Source organism: Nerophis ophidion, linkage group LG20, assembly GCF_033978795.1.
Source record: "Nerophis ophidion isolate RoL-2023_Sa linkage group LG20, RoL_Noph_v1.0, whole genome shotgun sequence".
Classification (NCBI taxonomy): domain Eukaryota; kingdom Metazoa; phylum Chordata; class Actinopteri; order Syngnathiformes; family Syngnathidae; genus Nerophis; species Nerophis ophidion.
This window is the reverse complement of record NC_084630.1, coordinates 42771383-42797495: the sequence shown is the minus strand read 5'-3', so window position 1 is coordinate 42797495 and position 26113 is coordinate 42771383. Positions and strand designations below refer to the sequence as shown.

General features: G+C 38.9%; 1 pseudogene; it reads left to right on the top strand.

The window, feature by feature from the left end:
- The first annotated feature begins 3050 nt into the window (after window positions 1–3050).
- Window positions 3051–26113, top strand: part of LOC133539149 (serine/threonine-protein kinase/endoribonuclease IRE1-like) — a 47894-nt pseudogene continuing 24831 nt past the window's right edge.

Genomic DNA, 26113 nt, shown 5'->3' with positions numbered 1-26113 from the left:
CAGAAAACACAAAACAAAAGACTAAATACTTTACAATTTCAGAAAACACAAAAACAAAAGACTAAATACTTTACAATTTCAGAAAACACAAAAACAAAAGACTAAATACTTTACAATTACAGAAAACACAAAAACAAAAGACTAAATACTTTACAATTTCAGAAAACACAAAAACAAAAGACTAAATACTTAAAAATTTCAGAAAACACAAAAACAAAAGACTAAATAATTTACAATTTCAGAAAACACAAAAACAAAAGACTAAATACTTTACAATTTTAAAAAACAAAAACAAAAGACTAAATACTTTACAATTTCAGAAAAAACAAAAGACTAAATACTTTACAATTTCAGAAAACACAAAAACAAAAGATTAAATACTTTACAATTACAGAAAACACAAAAACAAAAGACTAAATAATTACAATTTCAGAAAACACAAATACAAAAGACTAAATACTTTACAATTAAAGAAAACAAAAAAACAAAAGACTAAATACTTTACGATTTCAGAAAACACAAATACGAAAGACTAAATACTTTACAATTACAGAAAACAAAAGACTAAATACTTTACAATTTCAGAAAACACAAAAACAAAAGACTAAATAATTACAATTTCAGAAAAAACAAATACAAAAGACTAAATACTTTAACATTTCAGAAAACACAACAACAGAAGACTAAATACTTTACAATTTCAGAAAACACAAAAACAAAAGACTAAATACTTTACAATTTCAGAAAACACACAAACAAAATACTAAATACTTTACAATTACAGAAAACACAAAAACAAAAGACTAAATACTTTACAATTTCAGAAAACACAAAAACAAAAGACTAAATACTTTACAATTTAAAAAAACTAAAACAAAAGACTAAATACTTTACAATTTCAGAAAACACAAAAACTATAGACTAAATACTTTACAATTTCAGAAAACACAAAAACAAAAGACTAAATAATTACAATTTCAGAAAACACAAATACAAAAGACTAAATACTTTACAATTACAGAAAACAAAAAAACAAAAGACTAAATACTTTACAATTTTAAAAAACACAAAAATAAAAGACTAAATACTTTACAATTTCAGAAAAAACAAAAGACTAAATACTTTACAATTTCAGAAAACACAAAAACAAAAGACTAAATACTTTACAATTTCAGAAAACACAAAAACAAAAGACTAAATAATTACAATTTCAGAAAACACAAATACAAAAGACTAAATACTTTACAATTTCAGAAAACACAACAACAAAAGACTAAATACTTTACAATTTCAGAAAACACAAAAACAAAAAACTAAATAATTTAAATTTCAGAAAACACAAATACAAAAGACTAAATAATTACAATCTCAGAAAACACAAATACAAAAGACTAAATACTTTACAATTACAGAAAACAAAAAAAACAAAAGACTAAATACTTTACGATTTCAGAAAACACAAATACGAAAGACCAAATACTTTACAATTACAGAAAACAAAAGACTAAATACTTTACAATTTCAGAAAACACAAAAACAAAAGACTAAATAATTACAATTTCAGAAAACACAAATACAAAAGACTAAATACTTTACAATTTCAGAAAACACAACAACAAAAGATTAAATACTTTACAATTTCAGAAAACACAAAAACTAAAGACTAAATAATTTCAATTTCAGAAAACACAAATACAAAAGACTAAATACTTTACAATTTCAGAAAACACACAAACAAAATACTAAATACTTTACAATTTCAGAAAACACAAAAACAAAAGACTAAATACTTTACAATTTCAGAAAACACAAAAACAAAAGACTAAATACTTTACAATTTTAAAAAAATAAAACAAAAGACTAAATACTTTACAATTTCAGAAAACACAAAAACTATAGACTAAATACTTTACAATTTCAGAAAACACTAAAACAAAACACTAAATACTTTACAATTTCAGAAAACACAAAAACAAAAGACTAAATAATTTCAATTTCAGAAAACACAAAAACAAAAGACTAAATAATTACAATTTCAGAAAACACAAATACAAAATACTAAATACTTTACAATTACAGAAAACAAAAAAACAAAAGACCAAATACTTTACAATTTCAGAAAACACAAATACAAAAGACTAAATACTTTACAATTACAGAGGACACAAAAACAAAAGACTAAATACTTTACAATTTCAGAAAACACAAAAACAAAAGACTAAATAATTACATTTTCAGAAAACACAAATACAAAAGGCTAAATACTTTACAATTACAGAAAACAAAAAAACAAAAGACTAAATACTTTACAATTTCAGAAAACACAAATACAAAAGACTAAATACTTTACAATTTCAGAAAACACAAAAACAAAAGACTAAATACTTTACAATTTCGGAAAACACAAAAACAAAAGACTAAATACTTTACAATTTCAGAAAACACAAAAACAAAATACTAAATACTTTACAATTTCAGGAAACCCAAAAGCCGAAACAGCTGTCAGAGATTGACAGCTGAATCAGCCAATCAACGTTCATCTGCATCAGGTAAACAAAGACGCAGCGTACGTGGTCAGTGATTGGCTGATTTAGCTGTCACTTTGGGATATTCTATTTCCGGTTTATAAAATAGTTTGAACTTTGTTGTTGTGTTTTCGGAAGTTGTCAAGTGCTTTGTGTTTTTGAAATTCTAAACTGATTCGTCCTTTATTTAGTTTTCTTTAATTGCAGGCCACCGTAGATGATAGTTCCGTCATTAGTGGTCTTCAATTTGAAGTTGTTTGCATACAATTTAACTGAACAAAAACCACACAAACAGACCCCGATTGTTGGCGAAAGGCTGCGCGGGCTATTATTGTGTGGTACAAAGCAAAGAAAGACTTTTGTCTACCACCTTCTGTTGCACATAAAAGACGCCCTGTTGCGTTGCCCTGCTGTCTGTTTCCACGTGTTCCAGACTCTTCTGAAAACAACACCCCCTGTATTTCTTATCGGCTCTCCCATTGGTTGAGCATCCTGTCAGTCAGACATACGTATACGGGGGCCGCCCCCCTTTGCTCGTCGTGACGTCACTCGTTGGTCCCAACACGGAAATGAGGATTACGGAGCGTCGCGGAGATGAATTTAAAGTCTTGTCAATTAAACACCAACATGTCCGCCTCTTGGGCTTTCACACGGTCAGTTTGAGCGGACATCGACGCATGGACAACAAGGGTTTGAGTTGTAGTTGAGTTGAAATGCTGCTGCTGTGTCTTCTGCTGCTGGCCTGGAATCAGCTGCAACTCTCACAGGTCAACTTTCTCTCTACTTTCTCTCTACTTTTCCTCTTTAGCTGCTCTTTTTCTTTCTCTTCCGGCACTTGAGGGTGTTTTACTGTCGCTATTTCAGGCTTCGCTGGCTTCAAAGTGACAACACTCGGACGGTTTAACCTCTTAAAGCCCAAGCTGTTTGTTTACATACTTGTTTTTATTTCTCTTTGCCATTTGGGTTTATTGGACCCTACTTAGAATAAAAACTAATAATCATCTTTTTATATGATGTACTTAAAGGCCTACTGAAATGAGATGTTCTGATTTAAACGGGGATAGCAGGTCCATTCTATGTGTCATACTTGATCATTTCGCGATATTGCCATATTTTTGCTGAAAGGATTTAGTAGAGACCATCCACGATAAAGTTCGCAACTTTTGGTCGCTAATAAAAAAGCTTTGCCTGTACCGGAAGTAGCAGACAATGTGCGCGTGACGTCACGGGTTGTGGAGCTCCTCACACCCTCACATTGTTTACAATCATGGCCACCAGCAGCGAGAGCGATTCGGACCGAGAAAGCCACGATTTCCCCATTAATTTGAGCGAGGATGAAATATTCTTGGATGAGGATAATGAGAGTGAAGGACTAGGAAAGAAAAAAGTGAGAGCGATTCAGATGTTATTAGACACATTTACTAGGATAATTCTGGAACATCCCTTATCTGCTTATTGTGTTGCTAGTGTTTTAGTGCGATTATATGGTCGTACCTGTAAGTCGGAGGGGCGTGGCCACGGGTGTGGTGACCGCCAGTGTCTCCGGTGGGAGGAGGTAATAGTCCGCAGCTGCTGCAGAAGGACGCACGCTCCGCTCATAAATGTTAAATGGGTTGTACTCGTATAGCGCTTTTCTACCCCTTTTTAAAGGAGACCAAAGCGCTTTGACAGTATTTCCTCATTCGCCCATTCACACACACATTCACACACTGATGGCGGGAGCTGCCATGCAAGGCGCTCACCAGGACCCATTAGGAGCAAGGGTGAAGTGTCTTGCCCAAAGACACCACGGGCGTGACTAGGATGGTAGAATGTGGGGATTGAACCAGCAAGCCTCAGATTGCTGGCAGAGCCACTCTACCAACTTCGCCACGCCATCCTCATTGGTTCTTTAACCTTAACTATGGTAAGAGCCAACTTATTACCACAATTTCCTTACCAAAACCTGCCGGTTGACATTTGGTCGGAATCCATGTTCGCTTGACCACTCTGATCCATAGTAAAGCTTCTCCTCAGGAATTTTAAACAAGGAAACACCGGCTGTGTTTGTGTGGCTAAAGGCTAAAAGCTTCCCACCTCCATCTTTCTACTTTGACTTCTCCATTATTAATTGAACAAATTGCAAAAGATTCAGCAACACAGATGTCCACAATACTGTGTAATTATGCAATTAAAGCTGACTACTTATAGCTTGGATCAGGCTGGAAAAGAATGTCCGCTACAACCCGAGACGTCAAACGCACGCGTCATCATACCACGGCGTTTTCAACACGACACTTCGCGGGAAATTTAAAATTGCAATTTAGTAAACTGAAAAGGCCGTACTGGCATGTGTTGCAATGTTAATATTTCATCTATGATATATAAACTATCAGACTGCGTGGTCGGTTGTAGTGGATTTCAGTAGGCTTTAACCTCTTAAGGCCCAAGCTGTTTTTTTATATACTTTTTTATTTATTTCTTTATGCAATTTGGGCTTATTGGACCCTAAATACAATAAAAACTAACAATCATCTTTTCATATGATGTACTTAGTCCATAAGTACACAAACGTGTACTTCGTGTTTAGTGACATGCTGATTCTTATTTTTGCACTTTATTTCCCCAAATTGCATTGTATGTTATACTCTTTTGACACCACCAGATGGCAGTATAAGTGTCCACATAAGTGGCCATAAGACCCCATTTCAGTAGTGTACACCATTTTGGAAATAAGAGCTAAAAGGTGCTGTCCACACATGTGGCCACTAAGCCTTTAGAGCAGGCGTGTCCAAAGTGCGGCCCGAGGGCCATTTGTGGCCCCCAGATAATTTGTTAATGGCCCATTCTAAAAATACTATAATAAAAATTTAAAACATAAAAGAGTGTAATAAAAGAGTAAACAGTGACATGTAACAAGAAAATGTTGCAATGTTGACACTAATAACATAAAGGGGTGGTATAGCTCGGTTGGTAGAGCGGCCGTGCCAGCAACTTGAGGGTTGCAGGTTCGATCCCCGCTTCCGCCATCCTAGTCACTGCCGTTGTGTCTTTGGGCAAGACACTTTACCCACCTGCTCCCAGTGCCACCCACACTGGTTTAAATGTAACTTAGATATTGGGTTTCATTATGTAAAGCACTTTGAGTCACTAGAGAAAAATCGCTATATAAATATAATTCTCTAATTCACAAAAAAAGCTGCCATGCGGACTTTTATTGACCTGCTGAAGGCTCCAATTACTTCACCGGAACAATTTCACTTTCAAATATTTTGGGGGGATAAGATTGCATATTTTGTGCGAAACAAAGTTTTCTTTCACAAAAAGGGCATCAAACAAACAAAAAAGTATGAAAAAAAAAAAAAAAATCTTATAGTCTTACAGACTTAAGCATTAAAAGTAAAAAAATATCTAAATATACATTTGGCTTATTTTCAACACTTAGTCTTTTTTTTGTTGTTATGAATTATTGACCTATTTAGGGTTCCAATTACTTCACGTCAAATATTCCACTTTGAAATGTTTTGGGGGAAAATGTTGCATAGTTTGTGGGTTTTGACATAAAGGCCATAAACATAAAACAATAAATAAAACTTTATAACGACAGACAGACCTGAAGTTGATCTCGAGATTCAAGCGTTAAATGAAAAAAATTATATTTTATGACTTATTTCTAACATTTTTATGACTGAGACCCTTCCGGAGACCGGGGACCAAACTTGAGGAAAGCCATAAAGGTAAAAAAACAACAACTATTGTATTGATTTTAAAAAGGAAAAATATCAAAATGGCCCCCGCATACTTTGATTTTTCAGTCTCCGGCCCTTTAGAGGTTTTAAAACAGAGCTGGGCAAATATTTAGACTCGGGGGTCACATCGAGAGAAAAAATGTGTCGAGGTGGGCCAAAGTGTAGGTGTGTAAAAATTATATACAAACATTTAGCTGTACAAATCTGCTGTACAGTATGTGTTGGGGTCCCTTTTTTTTTCAGCAACACTCATACCAAAAGTCACAATGTCCCGTAGAGCAGTGTTTTTCAACCACTGTGCCGCGGGATATTGTCTGGTGTGCCGTGGGAAATTTTTTTTTTTTGCAAATCAATAATTATAATCTGCAATTAATGTGCCGCTGCTTAGTGTCTTTGCCGTGTAGAACTCGGCAGGGTAACCACATAATACTCCATGTCAGTAGGTGTCAGCAGGTAGTTAATTGCTTTGTAAAAGTCGAAATGTTGGGTGAGACGGGGATGGCTTGTTGTGATCCCAATATGCAGACCAAGGCGTGGAGGTAAAAAGGTACGTAACGCTTAAACCAAAAATGAACGAAAGTAAAACTGAACTAGCTACAAAGTAAACAGAAACAGAATGCTGGACGACAGCAAAAACATACGGCGTCCGCAAAGTATATCCGCACATGACGTGACAATAAACAATGTCCACACAAAGAAGGGTAGCGACAACTTAAATAGCCTTGCTTGCTAACACAAAGCAGGTGCAGGGAATAGCGCTCAAAGGAAGACATGAAGCTGCTACAGGAAAACGCCAACAAAACAGGAAGGGCCACCAAAATAACAGCACAAGATAAGCACTAAAGCACAGGAAAACACCAACAAACTCAAAATAAGGCACGACGACCTGGTGGAGTTTCATTTTTTTAGCGTTTTCTTCTGGTGGTGTGCCTCCGTATTCTTAAATGAAAAAGAAAAACGTGCCTTGCCTCAAAAAAGGTTGAAAAACTCTGCCGTAGAGTTCTAAAAAAGTTATAATAAACCACCTAAAAAAAAATAGAATGGAATTTTACAGTTTTTTTACTGAATAGGACACCCAAATTTGACATCAACATAACGAAAGTGGGATTTACAATATTACCTATGAACAATAAAACACTGAATATTAACAACATATTTTACTTCTCGGACCAACTCCTTGATTGACATCTTTTACATTCCAGCAAAACACAACGAAAATATAACAGCAAAATATGAATGCAAAGGATAGTTAAACACCTACAATATGATATATTATCACTTTCATGCATACATTTGTAGTAAAAATGTGCTTCCGCATCTGTTCCTGGGCCTGTCTGCTCTGACAACAAGCCCCGCCCACTCTGCTTTGTTCCTGGTCTGAGCTGCTGTGACCTCCTAGATTATCCTAATAACTCCTGTAACACTCAAATGTGCAGATTTCAACGCGGGCCGGATTGAACATTTTAATGGGCAGCATGTGGCCCTCGGGCCCTATTTTGCCCAGGTCTGGTTTAAAAGGACAAAATGGATGACATCATCACTCAACTTGACACTCTTTGTTGTTCATGAGACTTGCCATCCGGTTGTAGGTAAACATACACACACACACACACACACACACACACACACACACACACACACACACACACACACACACACACATGCGCGTGTAATGTTTTAGAAAGGAGGGGTGTGTGGAAGGATATCCTGCTTAATGAGGAACTCTACACACACACACACACACACACACACACACACACACACACACACACACACACACACACACACACACACACACACACACACATTCGTTTCTTGAGACCTGAGAAAAATGCTACCCTCTTCAGGACCACCCTTTCTAGAGATATAAAGATGTGTATTTACAACATTAATAATATATACATACTAAGCAAATATAAAAAAAGCTTGTGAAAAATGAGTGCAATATCACAAGAAAAAGTTCACAATTTCACAAGAAAAACTTTGAAGTTTGGCAGTATTATAATAAAAGTCGTAATTTTACTCAATAACAATCGCAATTTTACAAGAAAAGCTTAAAAAAAGGCAATTTTATTAAAAATTGTATTTCTTCACATGTGAATAATGCTGTATAATAGACTGTATTTATGTTATTTACATGTGAATAATGCTGTATAATAGACTGTATTGATATTATCCACATGTGTATAATGCTGTATAATAGACTGTATTTATATTATTCACATGTGAATAATGCTGTATAATAGACTGTATTTATATTATTCACATGTGAATAATGCTGTATAATAGACTGTATTTATGTTATTCACATGTGTATTATGCTGTATAATAGACTGTATTTATATTATTCACATGTGAATAATGCTGTATAATAGACTGTATTTATGTTATTTACATGTGAATAATGCTGTATAATAGACTGTATTTATATTATTCACATGTGTATAATGCTGTATAATAGACCGTATTTATATTATTCACATTTGAATAATGCTGTATAATACTGTAATTATATAATTCACATGTAAATAATAGTAATGATAATAATAATAATAATAATAATAATATTACATTTAACTCATAAGGAGCCTTTCTGTGCACTCGAGGACACCGTACAAAATCAAAACAATAAAATCAGTTGGATAAAAATAACAACAACAAAGATTGATAAGATAATAATGCTGTATAATAGACTATTTATATTATTCACCTGTAAAAAAATACCGAAGTGTTTATTGTTTATTGTGAGTGAACTCTGGTGCTGAATTTCCCTCAGGGATCAATGAAGTACTTTCTATTCTATTCCAAAAGAGTAGCAATTTTACTCCACAAAAGTCACGATTTTATAAGAGAAAACTACATTTTAGCAATATTATAATAATAATCGGAGTTTTACTTGGCAAAATTAAGACAAGTCATAAATTTCACTATTTTACAAGAACAAAAAAAAAAAATGGCGATATTGTGATACAAGTCAGAATTTTATGACAATTGTCACCATTTTGCATTAAAAAGTAATAGTTTACCATAAAACAGTAATAATGTTATGAGAAAAGATTGCAATATTACAGAAACAGACAGAATATGACAATTCTTTCCCATTTTCATAAGAAAAAAGTCGACAAATTGTGAGAAAAATATCTTTTAGTTCGTTTATTTAATTTTTTTTGTAATTGGTTTTTAATCTTTATTATTTACTTCAAGTTATTACAGTCTGTCTCTATATACATTTTTTTTTTTTTTTACATTTTTGTTAAAGGGGGTGCATTTCAATTCCGTACACACACTTGTTATTACATACGTTGGCCAGAGTGGGAGCACTTCCATTTTTTACACGCACTTGTTATTTCATATGTAAACCAGAGGGGGAGCACTTCAAATTTTTACACAGACTTGTTATTTCATATGTTGACCAGAAGGGGAGCACTTTTACAACCAACACACAGTCCATTAGAAAAATCCCTCTTTTTTTGGGACGACCCTCATTTTGATACATTTCACCAGCAAGGATGTAAAATAAATCTCTTCTTTTTGTTTTTTTGCATTGTGCTTAAGGCCGATGACAAAGGAGTCATGGACCACAAATGCCCCCCGTGATGCACTTTGGGCAACCCAGCTGTATAAGCTATCTGTTAATGGCCACTATAGTCTTAGTAGCGTAGTGTATTTGTTCATTTTATGGTCACATATGGGACACGGGATGTCTTCTGTCAGCACCAGAAGTCGTAAAATCAGCTGTTCACCTGGCGGGGTAGAATAGGGAAGTCCTTCTTTAGCTGCAGTCTTGTTTTATCACCCGTCAATGTTTACTTTTGTATGCACATTAAATCAACGAAAAATCCTGACTTTGGAGCAATGTTCACGGACTGTAGTATTTAGCCTGCACACACTGATGATTCTCCCTTTGTTGGACATCAGGTTGCAGGGGTCAAGGCCGTCACCCTCCCAGAATCCCTTCTGTTTGTTTCCACACTGGATGGAAGTCTGCACGCTGTCTCCAAACAGACCGGAGACATCAAATGGACTCTAAGAGAAGGTTTGAGTGTTACTAAAAGTTGCTTTTGTATATAGTGCCACCTTGAGTTAATTGGTTCTTGAACGGGTATTTTGAATTGAAAATATCGTATAGTGAAGCATAGTAACCCGTAAGAAAAGATGTAGATGTGAATACATTTTCCAGCCTTGACAAAAGTCCCTATTTAGTGAAGGTTTGTTTATTTTGAATGCAACATAACGTTCTGTAATGCAGGGGTTGTTAACCTTTTTTGACCTCGAGACTCAACTTTTTTACTGCAGATGGTTCTGGGGCTTATTCAAATACACTGAATTAGTTATGGTGCTCCTGTAAATACTATTATGTTGTGCTCAAATAAATACAATTATTAGTGTTTCCTAACTAAACTGTCAATAAAAATAAAAGCTTGGGTGAAATTTCCGGATTAAGCTAAAATGCACTATCCACTTTACAGGTAAAACTTTTGAATGCACATGTCCAACTGTTCAATGTTTCACTCCTTTTTCGTTCAATTGGAATTTGGTATGTGAACAGTCCTCTCCATTATACATTTGTTGACATCGCAAGACCACACCAAACAATTAGGGGACACAGGATGTTCTCAGTGAAGCAGGGGAGAACCAACTTTATCAAGCGAAGGCCGTATTCTGTACATTAAATATACTGAATCCAATACATTGGAGGTCAATGGCAGGGTCTAGGAGTGTCCCCAAAAAATTAAATTTTAATTAATCACAATTCTTATTTGAAATTATTTTAATCTATAAAAAAAAAACGTTTTTTAAAAAAAATATATAAACATTTTAAATAATTAATATATATAATAAGTAATTTATGTATTACTGTCCTGTCCTGTGTAGTTCATATAGTTGATGTAGATGCCCATATCTGCTGTACACATTTACTTTAGAAAAGAGAAGTGTTGGATACTTGCATTGTTGCCCTATTTGTATTGGACTTTATTAAATGTTTAGATAGAATTTGACTAAATATAAACAGTTTTCTTTTAAGTAATATAAAAATTCAACAGAGCTGTTTATCTATTTCAGTGTTTTGCAACCACTGTGCTGCGGCGCATTAGTGTGCCGTGGGAGATTATCTAATTTCAGCTATTTTGGTTAAAAATATTTTTTGCAAACCAGTAATTATAATCTGCAAATAATGTGCCGTTGTTGAGTGTCTGTACTAGAGATGCGCGGTTTGCGGCCACAACTGCGGAGTCCGCGGATAAACCGCGGGTCGGGCGGGTGACATGACGAAAAAATTGATTTTAAATAGAATCGGGCGGTTGGCGGTTGAACCAATTCGGAAATATATATTGTAATAATCCCAGGAATGTAGGCTCATAAAACTTCTTCGTTTGTCTTGTCTTTATTGCACAAGATGTAATACAACCACACAACAGCTCTCATGTCTCTAACGCTTTTCCCGGGACAACTCGAACTCCCACTTCCTGTCAATAACGTCACTTCCCTATCTCTCCCGGAAGTCCCGCCCCCCAGCCAAAGTCATTGGCTAACACCCCGTAGCCAGCCGCTACATTATACATAGTTAAATGTTATGTTGAAGAGGTTCATTTAGCCTACTGACGTGTATTTATAAATTGTTGATTTATACAGGCTAGTAGGTAAAGTGTTGATGGTCACGCATGATCACGTCACAGACAACGTCACGCTAACATCACGTGACACCTCTGATGAAGGCTGCAGAAGCAAGGTAGCCCAAACTTGTCAGGTACAACACTTTACCTTACTAGCCTATAGAAATCAACCATTTATAAAGAGTTAAATGTTGTTACCCACATACGAAAAACGAGCAGCACTCTTTGAAACAGTATGTGGGCATACTTTTATTTTGAAGTGTCTCGTTTGGTCTGTTGACGGATGTAAGGAAGCTACTTCCGGGTATGGCCAACGAGGTATTTGTCATTTGTTGGTATTTTACTTGGTAAAATGTTTGATCCACATGCTGTGCATGTTATTATTTTTACGTTTGGAACGTGCTTTATTTATTACAGTTTTCACTGTGAATTTGAAGGGAAAGTAAGCCTTCAAATAAATCCGTTCAAAAAAGCCATTGTGTCTGTGCTATTTGGTGCGAGTTACACTTTGTAAACTCACTAATGCCTTGCATTGTCTATATTAGATATGTAACAACGGGGGGGGGTGGCGGCCGGGTGTGGCTTTGATGAAATGTTGGTTCGGGTGGGTGGTGGGTGGATGACGACTTTAGTGATGCGGTTGCGGATTATATATTTGCCTATCCGCGCATCTGTAGTCTGTACTATCTGGAGATCGGCAGACTTACCACGTTATACTCTTCCATATGAGTAGGTGGCAGCAGGTAGCTAATTGCTTTGTAGATGTCGGAAACAGCGGGAGGCAGTGTGCATGTAAAAAGGTATCTGATGCTTAAACCAAAAAAAAACAAGAGGTGAGTGCCTCTAAGTAAAGGCATTGAAGCTTAGGGAAGGCTATGCAGAACCAAACTAAAACTGAACTGGCTGCAAAGTAAACAAAAACGGAATGCTGGACGACAGCAAAGACGTACTGTGGAGCAAGGACAGCGTCCACAAAGTACATCCGAACATGACATGACAATCCACGAAGAAGGATAAAAACAACTTGACCTAGCGGTCAAGGAAGACATGAAACTGCTACAGGAAAATACCAAATAAAGAGAAAAAGCCACCAAAATAGGAGCGTAATGTAGTTTATCATAGAACTGGAACGCAATGTTATAAAAAAAAAAAAAGTATTGATTTTGATTCAAGAATAGTTTTGAATCGAGAATTGATTCTCAATTGAATCATTAACCCCAAGAATCGGATCAAATCATTGATTTTTTTCGCCCCCGAATCATTAATTGAATAGTTGTGCTTGTTTTTCCAGACCCCATTATTCAAGTGCCTCGCTACCTAACTGAGTGCGTCTCTCACACACACACATTTACAATATTTCCTCTCAACCCCCCCCTCTAATAAGTATGTTATTGCCGTCTCCGTGGTTTTAGACCAGGTTTTCTCCCAGACCCCAACGATGGCAGCTTATACATTCTCGGTGGGAAGCACAAAGAAGGTCTTATGGTAAGTATCAAGGTTTAATATCGCCTTGTGTTCAGCTTGTAACTTCCCGATTGTGAATCTTTTACAGAAACTTCCATTCACCATCCCAGAGCTTGTTCAGTCAGCCCCGTGCAGGAGTTCTGATGGTGTCCTCTATACAGGTAAAATGCACGTAACCAACACATATATCGCTCATCCCACCAATCCAAATCACACTTTTCTCCATTCATGCAGCCGTCTACCTATTCACTGAAACCCCCCAGCTGTTCACCCAACATACCCAACATATCAGATTCCAGCAGAACCATCTACAATTGAATTGTCTTCATCAATGGCCCACACAGTAGGGCTGCACCATTATGAGAAAAAACATCATTGGGATTTTTCTTTGATTTTTTTATATTTTTATATGATATATATACCGTATTTCCTTCAATTTCCGCCGGGGCGCTAATTATTTTAAAACCTGTTCTCACTCCGGCGTTTACCAAAGGCATGCGGTAAGTTTAGGCCTGCGCTTATAAATTTAAATGTGATGTAAGGATACCATCATGAAAAGCACCCATCCATCCATCCATTTTCTACCGCTTGTTCCCTTTTTGGGGTCGCGGGGGGCGCTGGCGCCTATCTCAGCTAAGCACATTTAATAAAAAAAACTTTATTATGGTCTTACCTTTTACTTATAAATGAAGTCCATGCGCACCTCCTTCTGATCAAAAGCATCGATAGTTTGTTTATAGAAGTCTTCCTTATCTTTCTTCAGTTTTAAAAGTCTCTCTGTCTCGATGGAGATCTTCCTTTATTACCTCCAGCTTCGATTAAAAGTCCAGTTTAGAAAACTGTTTTATTTTAGATATGTAATCCTCCATGTTAAAAGTGCAAGCGAGAGGAAAAAATAAACAATTGCTGCTCACTCTTGCTGCTTGTTGTCACTTCTTCTGCAGCCGAGTAGTCGCAAGAAGGATCACTAGCGCCCTCTACCACCAGGAGGCGGGAGTCATTTAATGACTCATATTTGACACACGCAGCTACGTTATATTAATAAAACATAGCTGCTTACTGTTCTTTTTAACATATTCAATAGCTTGGACCTTAAATCCTACTGAATAGCTCTTAATCTTCTCCCCTTTATGCGATTTCAAATGATTGAAATCAGCCTCCTCCATTTTTAAAATGATGACAGGTGAAGTGTCACTTGTGACGTGACGAGTTTGACCCGGTGGAAATTCTAGGCATATGCTAATTATTTTGCAAAACAAGTTTTACCCGGCGGAAATTCTAGACATGCGCTAATAAGATTAATATTTTGCGAAACGAGTTGACCCGGCGTTAATCCTGAGCCGGCGGTAATGCTAAGCATGCGCTCATTATTTTGCGAAACGAGTTCGACCCGGCAGTAATTCTAGGCAGGCGCATACTATATACCCGGCGGCAATTCAAGGGAATACGGTATATATATATATAAATGCGAAAATAACAAGTGAAGGAAAACGTGTTACTTTTAGAATGTCCATCAACATATTATTGTCTCAAGGCGCCACACATTAGAAAGATACGCAATAATTTGTTTAAGAAAATATTTGGCATGACTCAGAGCTTTTTTCTACATCAGAATTCTCCACACTTTTTCAGCAGGCGAGCTACTTTTTAAATGACCAAGTGGAGGTAATCTATCTCATAAATACATATACATATACATATGGTCAGATTAAAAGTGTAAGTACACGTGTAAAGAACATGATTTCATGGCTGTTTTGAGTTTCCAATCATTTCTACAACTCTTATTTTTTTGTGATGTAGTGATTGGAGCACATACTTGTTGGTCACAAAAAACATTCATGAAGTTTGCTTCTTTTATGAATTTATTATGGCGCTACTGAAAATGTGCTGGGTCAAAAGTATACGTACAGCAATGTTAATATTTGCTTACATGTCCCTTGGCAAGTTTCACAGCAATAAGGTGCTTTTGGTAGCCATCCACAAGCTTCTAGCAAGTTTCTGCACTCCTCTTGACAAAATTGGTGCAGTTCAGATAGATTTGTCAGTTTTCTGACATGGACTTGTTTCTTCAGCATTGTCCACACATTTAAGTCAGGCCATTCTAAAACCTTCATTCTGGCCTGATTTAGCCATTCCTTGACCACTTTTGAGGTGTGTTTTGGGTCATTGTCCTGTTGGAACACCCAACTGCGCCCAAGACCCAACCTCCCCCCTGATGATTTTAGCTTGTCCTGAAGAATTTGGAGGTAATCCTCCTTTTTTCATTGTCCCATTTAAAGCAGCAGCTCTATTGGCAGCAAAACAGACCCAGAGCATAATACCACCACCACCATGCTTGCAGTAGGTTTGGTGTTCCTGGGATTAAAGGCTTCCCCTTTTCTCTTCCAAACATAGCTGGGTATTGTGGCCAAAATATATGACACAAAAATTGAGCTGTTGGACCAAAATACCCAGCAGTATGTTTGGAGAAGAAAAGGAGAGGCCTTCATCCCAGGAACACCATCCCCACTGTCAAGCATGGTGGTGGTGGTATTATGCTCTCGGCCTGTTTGCTGCCAATGGAACTGCTGCTTTAAATGGGCAATAAAAAAGGAGGATTGCCTCCAAATTCTTCAGGATAAGCTAAAATCATCAGCCTGGAGGTTGGGTCTTGGGCGCAGTTGGGTGTTCCAACAGGACAACTCTTATCTTACTGATAGGATGCAGTGTGTCTCCCATAACAATGTGACCTCGGACTACGTTAAGGTAACGTGTGGAGTTCCCCAGGGTTCGGTCCTTGGCCCTGCACTCTTCAGCATCTACATGCTGCCGCTAGGTGACATCATACGCAAATACGGTATTAGCTTTCACTGTTATGCTGATGACACCCAACTCTACATGCCCCTAAAGCTGACCAACACGCCGGATTGTAGTCAGCTGGAGGCGTGTCTTAATGAAATTAAACAATGGATGTCCGCTAACTATTTGCAACTCAACGCCAAAAAAACGGAAATGCTGATTATCGGTCCTGCTAGACACCGAACTCTATTTAATAATACAACTCTAACATTTGACAACCAAATAATTAAAAAAGGCGACACGGTAAAGAATCTGGGTATTATCTTCGACCCAACTCTCTCCTTTGAGGCGCACATTAAAAGCGTTACTAAAACGGCCTTCTTTCATCTCCGTAATATCGCTAAAATTCGGTCCATTCTGTCCACTAAAGACGCTGAGATCATTATCCATGCGTTTGTTACGTCTCGCCTCGACTACTGTAACTGTATTATTTTCGGGTCTCCCCATGTCTAGCATTAAAAGATTACAGTTGGTACAAAATGCGGCTGCTAGACTTTTGACAAGAACAAGAAAGTTTGATCACATTACGCCTGTACTGTATATACCTTTATATACATATATACATACATATATACCTATACTGTATATACCTTTATATACATATATACATACATATATACCTGTACTGGCTCACCTGCACTGGCTTCCTGTGCACTTAAGATGTGACTTTAAGGTTTTACTACTTACGTATAAAATACAACACGGTCTAGCTCCATCCTATCTTGCCGATTGTATTGTACCATATGTCCCGGCAAAAAATCTGCGTTCAAAGGACTCCGGCTTGTTAGTGATTCCCAAAGCCCCAAAAAAGTCTGCGGGCTATAGAGCGTTTTCCGTTCGGGCTCCAGTACTCTGGAATGCCCTCCCGGTAACAGTTCGAGATGCCACCTCAGTAGAAGCATTTAAGTCTCACCTTAAAACTCATTTGTATACTCTAGCCTTTAAATAGACTCCCTTTTTAGACCAGTTGATCTGCCGTTTCTTTTCTTTTTCTTCTATGTCCCACTCTCCCTTGTGGAGGGGGTCCGGTCCGATCCGGTGGCCATGTACTGCTTGCCTGTGTATCGGCTGGGGACATCTCTGCGATGCTGATCCGCCTCCGCTTGGGATGGTTTCCTGCTGGCTCCGCTGTGAACGGGACTCTCGCTGCTGTGTTGGATCCGCTTTGGACTGGACTCTCGCGACTGTGTTGGATCCATTGTGGATTGAACTTTCACAGTATCATGTTAGACCCGCTCGACATCCATTGCTTTCCTCCTCTCCAAGGTTCTCATAGTCATTATTGTCACCGATGTCCCACTGGGTGTGAGTTTTCCTTGCCCTTATGTGGGCCTACCGAGGATGTCGTGGTGGTTTGTGCAGCCCTTTGAGACACTAGTGATTTAGGGCTATATAAGTAAACATTGATTGATTGATTGATTGACAATGACTCCAAACACACAGTTTTGTCACAGATACAGACTCAGTCTTTCTCCCTTTGAGGCTGCTACCGATTGCAATTGGCTTGAAAATGTTCTTCAAAGTCAGTCGCTACAAATTACACTCTTCTCGGTCGGTCCTTTGAAAATGTTTTTCTTCGAAGTCAGTTGCTACAAATTATACTCTTCTCGATTGGTCCTTGAAAATGTTCTTCTTCAAAGTTAGTTGCTACAAATTACACTCCTCTCGATTGGTCCGTCACATTTGGTAGATTAGTAGACAAAACAGGATGTATATCCTGTTCAAGGCACAAAACAGGAAGTATGTTTTCAACCCGCAGCACCGGCAGTGAGCGAACTCGTCCAAAAGATGGCGCCATAGCACAAACAATAATGCGCCTTTTCAGTACCACTGTCGGTGTTAAACTATTTCCATTCATCCATTTTATACCACTTGTCCCTTTTCGGGGTAGCGGGGGGTGCTGGAGCCTATCTCAGCTGCATTCAGGCAGAAGGCGGGATAAACCCTGGACAGGTCGCAGACTCATCACAGGGTCAACACAGATAGACAGACAACATTCACACACTAGGGGCCATTTAGTGTTGCCAATCAACCTATCCCCAGGTGCATGTCTTTGGAGGTGGGAGGAGCCTATCCCCAGGTGCATGTATTTGGAGGTGGGAGGAAGCCGGAGTACCCGGAGGGAACCCACGCAGTCACGGGGAGAACATGCAAACTCCACACAGAAAGATCCCGAGCCCAGGATTGAACCCAGGACTACTCAGGACCTTCGTATTGTGCCAATCTACCTATCATGATTATTATTCCAAATAACACATTTAAAGAATCGGTTTGAATCAAAAATTCAGAATTGAATCGTCACCACAGGAATCGAATTGTTAGGTGGCCAAAGATTCTCCCCACTACTCATGTATCAGGACTGTGGTGCCTCCAGATATATTTTATCGTGTTTCGTGGCGGTGTAACAATTGAGTAGAATAAGCGAGCACCATTACCAGACATGTTGGCCTGACAGGTGCCGAGGGCTTGCAGGATGAGTTGAAGCTCCCTGACGGCCGCCGCTGCCTCCTCGCCAGAAAGATCCCGAGCCCAGGATTGAACTCAGGACTACTCAGGACCTTCGTATTGTGAGGCACATGCACTAACCCCTGGGTCCACCGTGCTGCCCTGAAAACTATTTGTCGAATACAAAACATTAGCGAAGCAAAATGCATAAATTAGCTCCACCATTTTATAGGCCGCAGGGTTCAAAGCGCAGGAAAAAGGTAGCGGTGTATAGTCCAAAAAAAAACAATCCATATGGCAAATAGTTATTTCTAATTATGTGTGAAAATGATGTGATTTGGGTTGTAGTGGCTAATCAAACGGATGCTATACAATATGCTCGTATACAGTTGTGATCAAAATTATTCAACCCCCAAACAATTTTGATGTTTTAGCAAGTTGGACATTTATTCCGTATTTTGTTTATAGTCATATCAAATAAAGATGCATTAAATAGACAAATGCAACTTGAATTACAACATTATATTTTGTAACATACCAAACAGTGTCATTTCTATTAATATCTCATTGACAAAATTATTCAACCCCTTGAAGATCATAACTCTTAATAACAGAATTTGAATAAGGTCTTTTCAATCAGGTGTTGAAAACACCTTTAGATGTGATTAGAACCATAACAAGCAACGATTAAACTGATTGAAAAAGACTGTGACGCTCAGCTTCTTGTAGATGGTCAATGGTGTATTTGCAACATGGTGAAGTCCAGGGAGTGGTCAAAGAATTAGAGATTAGATTGGATAGTACTTTATTTATTCCGTCAGGAGAGTTCCTTCAGGAAAATTACAATTTTCAGCACAATCCCATTCAAGATCAGACAAACATTACAGGGAGACAGAACAGGATCGCTGACGGGTCTGCCGGCTTCCAGCGCCCCTTACAAAAAAGATGACATACAGGTAAAAGGGGGGGAGATGGGAGAAAAGAATAGAAGATTAAAATACAATTTAAAAAATCGGTCTTAGCCTGGGCCCTGGAGTGGGGGTGCAGACTGAGGCCAAGGGGAAAAAAAAAACAACAACTCATAGCCATAGTACACATCCCTCTTCCATGTGTGTAAGAGGGAAACATCAAACATCAAAGAACACAGAGGACATTAAAAACATTAAAGCAGCAGATACAACCAGACACTTCTACATACAGCTATGAATAAAAAGCAAAATAAACATATCCACTGTGGTGGCCTCTGCGGTGTTCCACGCCATCGTCCGCTGGGGAGGAGGGAGCAAGGCCAGAGACAGAAGCAGACCCAACAAAGCAACCAAGACAGCCGACTCCACTTTCGGCCAGTGTCCAGTCCGCATGGATGAGCGAGGATGCGTCCAAGGTGACTGAGGTGTCGGACACCTGCTCACCCAGTCAAGACACCGCGAAGCCTCTCCGTCCCAGCGCTCAGTGCTAGCTCCGCAGCCCTGTCCCCTCATCCGCATCTCCTCCAGTCCCTCCAAACCGACTCTGGTGTAGCAGAGACCCAGCAGCTGGTCTCCATGGCCAAAAGGCTCCCGGGAGGCGGATCCAGAAGTCCACAAAAAAAGCACCACAGAGGTCACGAAAGTGCCACCCCTTGTCACACAGTCCCAAAGGGTCCTGGACCAAAATGCAAAAAAATATAATAACACATGAAAACAAGAGGGAAACACAAAAGGATGATGCAAGAGCACAGAGCTCCTGCCTACAGCAGCCACTACAGCAGCGCCATCTTGGGAGAAAAAAAAAAGTCAAGAGAGGAGGTAATTTCTCTTCATAAGAAAGGATATAAGAAAATAGCAAAGACATTACACATTCCAAGAGACACAGTTGGGAGCATAATTCGCAAGTTTGAAGCTAAAGGCACAGTGGAAACACTACCTGGGCGTGGTAGAAAGAGGATGCTGGAAGCGTACAATGGTGAAAAACCCCCAAGTAACAGCTGAGGAACTACAACAGGACATTGCAGAGGGTCGAACGCAGGTTTCGTCCCAGACAATAAGGTGCGCACTACGAGATGAAGGCCTCCATGCCAGAACTCCCAGGCGCACCCCACTTCTGACTACCAGGCACAAGAAAATTAGACTCCAGTATGCCAAAAATCATCTGGACAAACCCCAAAGGTTTTGGGAAACTGTTCTATGGAGTGATGAGACAAAACTGGAACTCTTTGGGCCTACGAATCAACGTTATGTCTGGAGGAGAAAAAATGAAGCTTACAAAGAGAAGAACACCTTGCCTACTGTTAAGCATGGTGGGGGGGGGTCAATCATGCTCAGGGGCTGTTTCTCTGCCTCAGGTACCGGGAATCTCCAGCGCGTTCAAGGCATTATGAATTCTATTTCCTACCTGGATATATTAGCTGCAAATGTCATGAAGTCAGTGAGGAAGCTGAGGCTTGAGAGACATTGGACCTTCCAACAGGACAAGGATCCCAAGCATACCTCCAAATCAACATCAGAGTGGTTGCAGAAGAAGGGCTGGAAGACTCTGGAGTGGCCTTCACAGTGGCCAGACCTAAATCCCATAGAAAAGCTGTGGTGGGACTTGAAGAAGGCAGTTGCAGCACACAAGCCCAAGAATATGAATGAACTGGAGGCCTTTGCCCAAGAGGAATGGGCTAAAATACCTGTAGATGCTTGCAAGAAGCTTGTGTCCGCTTATGTATCACCTTTGAAGGATGTCATTACTGCCAAAGGCTGTTCTACTAAGTACTAAAGATGCATGGAACTTGGGGGTTGAATCATTTTGTCAATGAGATATTATGAGAAATGACACTGTTTGGTATGTTGTCAGCATTACAAGGCCTGTAACACAATCCTGTGTGTTGACAGGGAAAAAGCAAGATGTGTGGTTTGTGGTGGATCCTGAGACAGGTGAGAAGCAAACCAGCCTAACCACATCTTCGTCCGATTCCATATGTCCCAACACACCTCTTCTCTACATTGGACGCACAGGTATGACACACATCATCACGGTAACACAGGCACGCATGCGTCTTACAGTCGCTTGTTTTCTCTTCTGTAGAGTATGTAGTTACAATGTTCGATACCAAGACACAGGAGCTGCGATGGAACGCCACATACAATGACTACTCGGCTCCGCCCTATGATGAGAAACAAGACTATAGTAAGTAACTCAAGTGTCAAACATCATTGTCTTGTCTGATTACAAGAGGACTGTATTACTGAGAAACACATGTTCAGATCATGTTGTGATTCTTTGCTATTTCTACCCTAGAGATGGCCCACCTTTTGTCCAGTGGGGATGGCCTTGTGGTTACAGTCGACAGAGAGTCAGGTAAGGACAGTGTTTCAAATAACGGCGCGATACGATAAGGGCGTTGGTAACGCTGTTACTTTTACTAGTAACAAGTATTTCAGTTACCGTTTTTCCTTGAATTGCCGCCGGGGCGCTAATTAATTTAAAACTTATTTTCACTCCGGTGCTTACCGAAGTAATGCAGTAAATTTAGGCCTGCGCTTATAAATTTGAGTGTGATGTAAGGATACCATCATGAAAAGCACATTTAATAAAAAAAACTTTATTATGGTCTTACCTTTACTTATAAATGAAGTCCATGTGCCGCTCCTTCTGATCAAAAGCATTGATAACTTGTTTATATAGTCTTCCTTATCTTTCTTCAGTCTTAAGTCTCTCTGTCTCGATGGAGATCTTCCTTTATTACCTCCTGCTTCGATTGAAAGTCCAGTTTAGAAAACTGTTTTATTTTAGATATGTAATCCTCCATGTTAAAAGTGCAAGCGAGAGGAAAAAATAAACACACGCTGCTCACTCTTGCTGCTTGTTGTCACTTCTTCTGCAGCCGAGTAGTCGCAAGAAGGATCACTAGCGCCCTCTACCACCAGGAGGCGGGAGTCATTTAATGACTCATATTTGACACACGCAGCTACGGTATATTAATAAAACATAGCTGCTTACTGTTCTTTTTAGCATATTCAATAGCTTGGACCTTAAATCCTACTGAATAGCTCTTAATCTTCTTCCCTTTATGCGATTTCAAATAATTGAAATCAGCCTCCTCCATTTTGAAAATGATGAAAGGTGAAGTGTCACTCGTGACGTGACTAGTTTGACCCGGCGGAAATTCTAGGCATATGCTAATTATTTGGCGAAACGAGTTTGACCCGGCGGAAATTCCAGACATGCGCTAATAAAAAGAATATTTTGCGAAACGAGTTTGACCCAGCGTTAATCCTGAGCCGGCGGTAATGCTTAGCATGCGCTAATTATTTTGCGAAACGAGTTTGACCCGACAGTAATTCTATGCAGGCGCATACTATATACCCGGCGGCAATTTCAGGGAAATACTGTAATTACTTTGGCAATTTCAGGGAAATACTGTAATTACTTTTATTTTTGTTACTACGCCGTCCGCGAGACGTTTGATGTGTTGGACACATAGCAAGTTCAATGCAGGAAATATATTTTTACTAGTGAAACAACCACACTAAAATCAACATGATGTCAAATAGAAGGAGGCAACAACACAACCTGCAAGTACACGCACAAATACACACTACTACTTCGAGGTAATAATGTACAACAAATCAATGATTGACGTGATACGCTTGCCATCCTACAATACCCTGTTTGGGGACAAAGAGACTACAGCCATCAAAGCACATTCATACTAGAGCTCAAACAACTGCGAGTGTGAGCTAACAAACACAGTTGAACTAATGCTGCTATGTCTGGGCGATGACATAGCCAACAGGCACCGCCTCTTAAAGGACATACAAACACTCTGCTCTCATGAAACATCTCAACTGCATATGCTAGACCAGGGGTGGCCACACTTTTTCTGCAGGGCAGCTACTTTTTTATTGACCATGTTGATCTCCCTCTTTCATATATATATTTATATTGATTTATTTATGAAAGAGAGGTTAACAAGTTGAAGGTGTTTGATGATAATACAAGCATGTTTACCATTCTTTTCTTTCATGAAGACAAAAATATAAGTTGGTATGATTGTGATGACTTGCATTGATTGGAATCAGACAGTAGTGATGGTAACCTCCACATTTTCAAATGGAGGAGAAAAAATGTCCTCCTTTCTGTCCAATACCACATGAAAGTGCTTGCTTTTTGTTTGTTATACACTTTACAAGACATACATTGGCGGCAAAATCTCTGTACTTTCCTAGCTTGTTTGCACTAGCTTTCTGAGACTCTTATTTTGTTAGGGCAGGCAGGGTGAAGCAGGGATTTTATTGTGAAGATAGGACCTGTGCAGTCGGTTTTTAGAGTTTGACGAGACAAGAGTCTGTTGAAATAAAAAGTGTTTCTGTCTTTCCTGTCGGTCATTTTTTCTTAATAATGATCAGGAAGCAGCCAGCGTCATCTCACAAGACCCTCGGGTGCCATGAATGTCAATCAAGTCCTCTCTTGGTGAAGATTGATGATCGCTAATTTTAAGGTCTATTTTTGAATGCCTTGCTGGCGATGGACTAACACACCCTCCACCATCCACGTAATGGCCACCCCTGTGCTAGACATTTGAAGTTTTTTTTAACGCTATGATTGCTTACTGTTATAATTCATTGTATTTATTAAAGAGTAATTCTATTAGGAATTAAATTACTTTCCTGGCAAAGTAACTATAAGTAATTATCTTATAAAAAGTAATTTTCCAAACACGAGGTGTGCCGCACTTCAAAAAACATTCTTCACTTCCATCTCCTTCTGTTGATAACACGAAAAGTGTCCTCCAGGCGACGTTCTGTGGAGTCAGGACTACGGCTCCCCTGTTGTGGGGGTCTATCTCTATCTGGGCGACTCGCTGAGACACGCCCCCCACCTGTCACTTGCCATGGAAACGCTGCGCTTCCTCACCTTCTCTCCGGCCGGCGACCAGACGGACGCCCACGCCACTCTTAAGTGGAGCTATCAGTTTGTGAAAGAGCAAGCCAGCGCTCACACACAACTTGTGTAAGTAAGCTGCGCGCACACACAGTACAAACAACAAGAAACTTGTCATATAAAATAACAATTTGGCACACATTGCAAATGACAGTGTTGTTGTGTTCAAACAGAATCATTTTGTGAATATTCCATTCATTCATGGGTATCAATGGGGAATTTACTTTAATTTTTTAATTGCCTCATCTTGGTAAGAACCAAAATAAATGCAAATTCCGTAGAAATTCTATCCTGCACAGAGGATTCTGACTAAAGCATTTTAACAGATAAACCGATAAATCAGCCTTTTTATAAATCACAACTAGAAATGCAACGATAAACGGTAATAATGATAACCGCGGTAAAACACCTGACAATTAGTATTACTGTTTTAGATAAAAATTAAAGCTGCAAGCAGCGATGGACGGGACCGAGTATATATGGAAGTGGCTGAGGAGAGGGAAGTCTGGGCTTCCCAGATATGTTAGAACATACTACTTTGTATTATATTGTAGTTTTTACCTTCCATAACGTGTTTACTGACAGATATAAGTTAGAACTATACACTACTTTTTATTATAAATGTTGTAGTTTTTACCTTCCAGAAACATAGGAGGAAAGGGGATTAAAACCTGATGCTAACCGCCCATTGAAAATACATGGGTACGGCTAGTAGGTACTATTAGCAAACAGATAGACTTACCAACTCGGCGTAATATCTTAACATAGACACACTCTCTCATCGCAACTCGGCCCTGATGGTTGGCACCGGTTGTTTTTACGATATGCAGGCAAACGACAACTTCAAAACATACCAGCTTAGCTACAGCACCTGTCAGCCATCTTGGTATAAACGATCACAGCCCCGCCCTCACGAATGTTGGTGCGTGCGCACCAGCAGCAGACGGTATGTGAAAAAAAAAAAAAAAAAACGTCTCCCTCACAGTGTCTGCGCACGGCGGCCATCTTTGAAATGGTTTTCAGCGCAGCGGTTCTTTGAAGGCTGATAAAATCAAAACCGTAGCAGTAATAAAAACTCTTTCATCAACTTTTAATCAGAAGGGTTCAATCCTTCTCCTGTGGTAGTTTGAAGCCGACACGACAAACACGCTCAGAGGAGATAATGTTTGAAAAAAAGGTGACCGGTTTTTACAAAAATTTTGTTTTGAAGGGGTAATTGCAAACTTCCTGTTGATTTTTGCTGGGGATTGTCAATATATGAAATGTAGGTCTAAGTGAGACCTACATAGAGGTTTTTGTTTCATGTCTCTACGACATTCCTACTGGAAGTTACAGGCAGTTTTTTCTATTTTCTTCCTAGGAGCAGTTTTGTCTGTGTTTTATTCCTAGGGGGCGCTAAAGCGCAATTTTGAGTTTTGGGGTTAGGGTTTTTGATTAGATTGCGATTTTCGCCGTTCCTGATGTCTGTGTCCAGTTTGGTGAGTTTTGAAGCATGTTAATGGGGTCAAATTACAGCTCAAAGAGCCAAAGGTAAATGTTTTTACAAAACCTTTGTTTGAAGGGGTAATTGCAAACTTCCTGTTGATTT